Raw genomic sequence first — 4,812 nt, 5'->3', positions numbered from 1 at the left:
ATACATAGACAAGCACAAGAAATAAAATATGCATGCATATGTGAGTTAAATTTAACAAAACACACTTATGTAGTTCTCTGGTTGTATTCTATATGCATGATGCCATGGTCATAATTTTAGTGTTGTTTAATATATATTTAAAACATTTTCTAACACTAGAAGGGTCTATAACACTATATAAAATATAGAAATGAAATAAAAGAGACAAATTAATTCTTTTATTGTACTACTGTACAAAGGATTTGATTTTCAGCTAACAGCAAAAAGAATCGCTCGAAATATTCTATAGAACTCATTTTATAGCCAAAATACTCTAATTTAGTTTCTGCAAAACTGTGAATGAACATGATGCAAAAGTGCAATATGATGCATCTATAATATTCTACGCATTTTTAAGAGTTCAGGGACATATTATTTGTCTCGTTCCGATTTGTAGAACTCCGGATATGATTTTTACAAGGTTTAGCATTGCGCGGACTAAATCGAAAAAGATAGAAAATATATTCTACTGTGGCAAGGTGACGTGGTCTCTTTGATTCGGATACAGGTTCAGGTTATATATAAAAAAAAACACGTTGAAATATATACTACTTTCTAGATTAGTTGGCCCCAAAATAAAAAGTAAGATTTGGCTTCCATAACCAATGTCTGCACGCGCACCAGAGACTAGTAGCAGGATTTTAGAACTAATACTAAACGATGATATCACCTCCTCTAACATTAGCCATTAGATGAGATCAACAGTTAAGTGTATGTGTTAGTGGGGATCTAGCTAGCTATTTTCCTGTATACGCACGAGCACACGCAGACGTATAAAACTACCCTACGTCAGCACGTGCGATCGGTGGCCGATCCCAGCGATATACAAGGATTTAGAAGGCTTGGGTTATTATAAATAAATAAATAATAAACTATATCAAAGCTGAACCCTTTTACCGTGAGGAGAGAGATTTGGGCACTGTTCCCTCTATCGTTTCCTCTAATCACGCATCACCACCTAAGCATTTTTCCCTGTAGATGGCCATGGTTCCCGCTGGTTCAGTTTCTCCTCTCACTTTATTTTCCTTCGTACAATACGTGATTACCGGAAGCTATCCGATTGTTCCCTTCTTTTCAAACCGGTTCTTTATTTTTCCTATTATTTCTTTCCTTCCGTGGACCTCTGATCTCCGGTGGCTCCGGTTTCCTTAGATAGTGGGTTTCCATCTGCGACACGTCTTCTTTTCATGTGGGATACGTGTTGTGCTGCTGATATTCTGGAACGGTTTGCTATTTACTTGCCGCTTATCTCCCCCTCTTTTCTCCTTTCCTCTGGTAATTTTTCCTTTCCCTCACGGCTCCATCTCGGCGTTCCTGTGTCTCCTCCTTCTTGATGTCCTTTTTATTCTTGATTTCAATTCTCTTCCTTGCGCTTCTGCTAGGTTTTGGTTCATCCGTTTTGTTCTGCTCTCTTCTCCATCTTCTTCTTCGCTGTCCTGTCTAATCTGGTCTTCTTTTTGCAGGCTTTTGTATGAGTGGGCGTCATGTGGTTGGCCCGTAGGCGAGGCCGTTCACCTGCCGCGTCGCCGCCTCCACCTTTGGTCACGCGCCGGCGTGGCGTCGATGAGTTGCCTCCTGTTTCTGATTTGTTGACGTCCGTGCCGCTGCCTATGCCCTCGGCGCCGTTGCCTCCGCTGCCGGTTCCGCATCATTGCCGTGGTTTGGAGGATATCTCTTCTGTGTAGTCTCGCTGTCGTTCATCAAGTTCCTGTGGGCGTGGCCACGGTTTCTCCGCGGTTACTGGTCTTCTGCTTTTCCTCTGGTTGCTGCTACTGCCTCTGATCTCTCTGCTTATTTGTCGGTTGGGGTTCCCACCGTGATTGCTGGTGGTTCTCCATCTGCTGCGCAACCTGCTATGGACATACATCGGGGATCTGGGCGTTGTCGGCCTGAAAACCCACCTTCCACGTCAGTTTCTCCACCTCCACGCCTGGTTCGCAAGATGTTGCTCCTGCTGTGAGTGTTGGCCGTGGCTGTTCTTCGATGGTTGTGGGTTCTCCTTCTGTCGGCTGCTGGCTCTCTGCGCTCTTTGTCGCCTATGCGCGCACGAAGTACTGCCCTTCGGCCCGTTCTCTATGGCGGGGTAGGCCTACGATTGCATGTTCTGTTGCCTTCGGGGCTTCGTCTACTAACAATTCTTCCAGGCATGTTCCTTCAGACTACACTGTTGTCCTGCCTATAATGTCTGATGTAGAGGCTCGGAGGCGGGAGATATGGTTAGGCAAGGGACCTGTTGAAGAGCTTCCTGACACCGCTGTTGGCGGTAATTTACTCTTCTGTCTTGCCTGTGCTTTATCCTACCTCTGCAAATTTGAAATGCTTAGATTAGTGATGCTGAGAAGGAAGTAATGAAACAGTAGTCCACATAGGTGGCGCGATGAAACAAATGGAATGTTAATGTTGGTAGCTAAGCCAGATTCTTATAGTTGTGTTGTGCCTCTATAATCCTAGATAGTTGTACGGGCTACTAGAGTTATTTCCTAAATTTGTAAGGGCCTTTTAAATGCATCCTTTAATAATGTAGGTAACCTGTGATTTCGTTAGGTGGTAGACAACTGCATCCTTCAATGTTTCATTTTAAATGTAGTGTGACTAGCATCACAGTTTTCGTTTGTCTAAACCATATAAGGACTAGATCATATAAGGACCAGTACAGCTGTTTCCGTTGCTATTGACATCTGAGGCACAATAACCGTGATGCTATTAGGCACACCTTTTCATCATCGATCTTATTGAAAAAACTAAAGGTTCTTTCTGTAACCATTAAAGGTTTCAGGTTTATTAAATAATTTTTTCACTAAGGAAAAGAAACTGTCGGTGTAAAGCGATGTGTGCTAGAAGTTTTATATAACAAACTTGATTTCCTAGGCATGGTAGAAATTTTATATGCCGACCTTCATCTTTTACGCGCGTTTTGCCATCAGCTGAGAGCATATGCTCACACGCATTCCTTGCATTCTTTTTTTTCTTCACTTTCACCATGGAATTAGTCTGACATAAATTAAGGTTCATCTAGAACTTAAATTACCGACTGGACTATAATTTGAATTAGTACATAATAACTGACTATGCTACATGTTACCTTAGTTGCCCATGGCTGCTTACCGAAAATCATTTTGGTGCAAGACCGCATAGTTTGCCACATTGTTTTGCATACTGAGTTCCTGCATATTATTTTGCACCTGAAATGTAAAAAGATCATCAGCAACATATTAATTTAATGGGCATTTCAATTCATGCACATGCCAGTTGAGAGGCAATGACAGTGCTACAGGTTAGTACCGAGTAAGAAGTCTGAGAGAAACACATAAATAGGCAAGCCGAGCGAGTATTACATTAATGCTAACCAATTTAGTATGGAAAAAATCAAAAGAAGTTACAGGTTCGATAAATTTTGTTTTTGTAGGTAATATTCAAATGCATCCGGATGGTCCTTCACTGGCCTCTGATCTTTTTGTTAATTCTTCGGTTGGGAGGTTCATTGACCCTTTATTGGCGTCGTTTTCTGGCACGAGTTCTTCTAATCCTGGTTTGTTTGCTATTCCTTTCGATTTTAGTTTGTACCTCATATCTTACCTTCTGGTGTATTTATGTTGTTCTCCTATTCATTTATTTGTTTTGTTTGTCTTTTCAATAGTCACCCTGTGGGGAGAGTAGGCCGAGAAGTTTGATGCAGAAGATATCCAGCAGGCTTCTCCGGAGGAAAACGTGTTTGTGTTGTTCGTAGGTATGAACGTTACTTTATTTTTAGGTACGCGAGTTCCACGAACCTCCTAAGGCAGCATTAGTTATCTAATGCCTTCACTCCCGTTTAAGGCCATCGTTTACAGCATTAACAAGTTCACCATGTGCTTACATAGGGATGTTGGGTTTGCTGGCACGTTAACATACCCATTCCTGAGATAGATGCTCTTTGCGAAAGCTAACCTGCGCTACACCTTATATTCTGTATATTCATTAAACAATAATCAAGCATGATTTGCATACAACACTTTCTGTAGCCTTGGAGATAAGTGCTACATAGTAGACTGTGAGAACTTCGACAATGCAAGAATTGAAGCAGCTGAGGTCAGCCTTTATGACCTATGCAAAGAAGAGAGGGATACTATGGGTGGTCACCATTGTGGACGATCCAAACGACTGGTGGTTCTATGCTTGCAAGCGGTGCTGGAGAAAAATGGTTCAAGCTGGAGTTTCCCGTAGGCCGTAGGTGCCCCAGTTGTCTCACCACGGAGTAACACCGCAGGTATAATTATGCGTAGACAAACAAGAAGCATGAGACAAATAGCTTTGCCATGTGTATGTAACTGCTAAAGAACAGTTGATATATGCAGGTACAGGCTGAAGGTAAGCGCAACAGACGTGGAGCCAAATGCTGAGAGCATTCCCGTCACTGGCCATTCCACGTTCTTCGGCGAGAGGCCGAGAGCAGCACTGCTCTCACGGGCAGAGATGCAGATCTTCTTGCTGCACTTACTCGAGGCCGTCATAATTTTGTTCCTGCTGCCATTTTGACAACAATTGGCAAGAAGTGCACTATCATCGCTCAAGTAGACAAGGAGACCTACAATGCTGATCCTGGAGTGGTGTTTTTACCATCCCAGAGGCCCAACTGATACATGACTCAGTGCCAGCACTGCCATCTTCTAGCCAATCCAGCCTTGCAATAACTTATAAGGTGGCTGTACCGGCCGATGAGCTCAGCACACTAAACCAGCTCGCAAAAAACAGCAGCCCACAAACAACACACGGAAGAGGTAAATAGTAGCCTAG

The 4,812-nt window shown here is 42.9% G+C and overlaps 1 long non-coding RNA gene across 2 annotated transcripts; it reads right to left on the bottom strand.

The window, feature by feature from the left end:
* Nucleotides 1-2,156: 2,156 nt before the first annotated feature.
* On the bottom strand, nucleotides 2,157-4,267 carry LOC124677856. Of its 2 annotated transcripts, none has more exons than XR_006994253.1 (3): nucleotides 4,159-4,267; nucleotides 3,122-3,221; nucleotides 2,157-2,342 (listed from the first exon to the last, which is right to left on the bottom strand). It is a non-coding gene; the product is annotated as an uncharacterized LOC124677856 (long non-coding RNA). The 2 variants fall into 2 exon arrangements; XR_006994252.1 differs by having other exon boundaries at nucleotides 2,157-2,336; nucleotides 3,145-3,221.
* Nucleotides 4,268-4,812: the final 545 nt, after the last annotated feature.

The sequence above is a fragment of the Lolium rigidum genome, chromosome 7 (assembly GCF_022539505.1).
Source record: "Lolium rigidum isolate FL_2022 chromosome 7, APGP_CSIRO_Lrig_0.1, whole genome shotgun sequence".
Taxonomy (NCBI): domain Eukaryota; kingdom Viridiplantae; phylum Streptophyta; class Magnoliopsida; order Poales; family Poaceae; genus Lolium; species Lolium rigidum.
The sequence above is the reverse complement of the archived record's forward strand: the minus strand, read 5'-3'. Positions and strand labels throughout refer to the sequence as shown.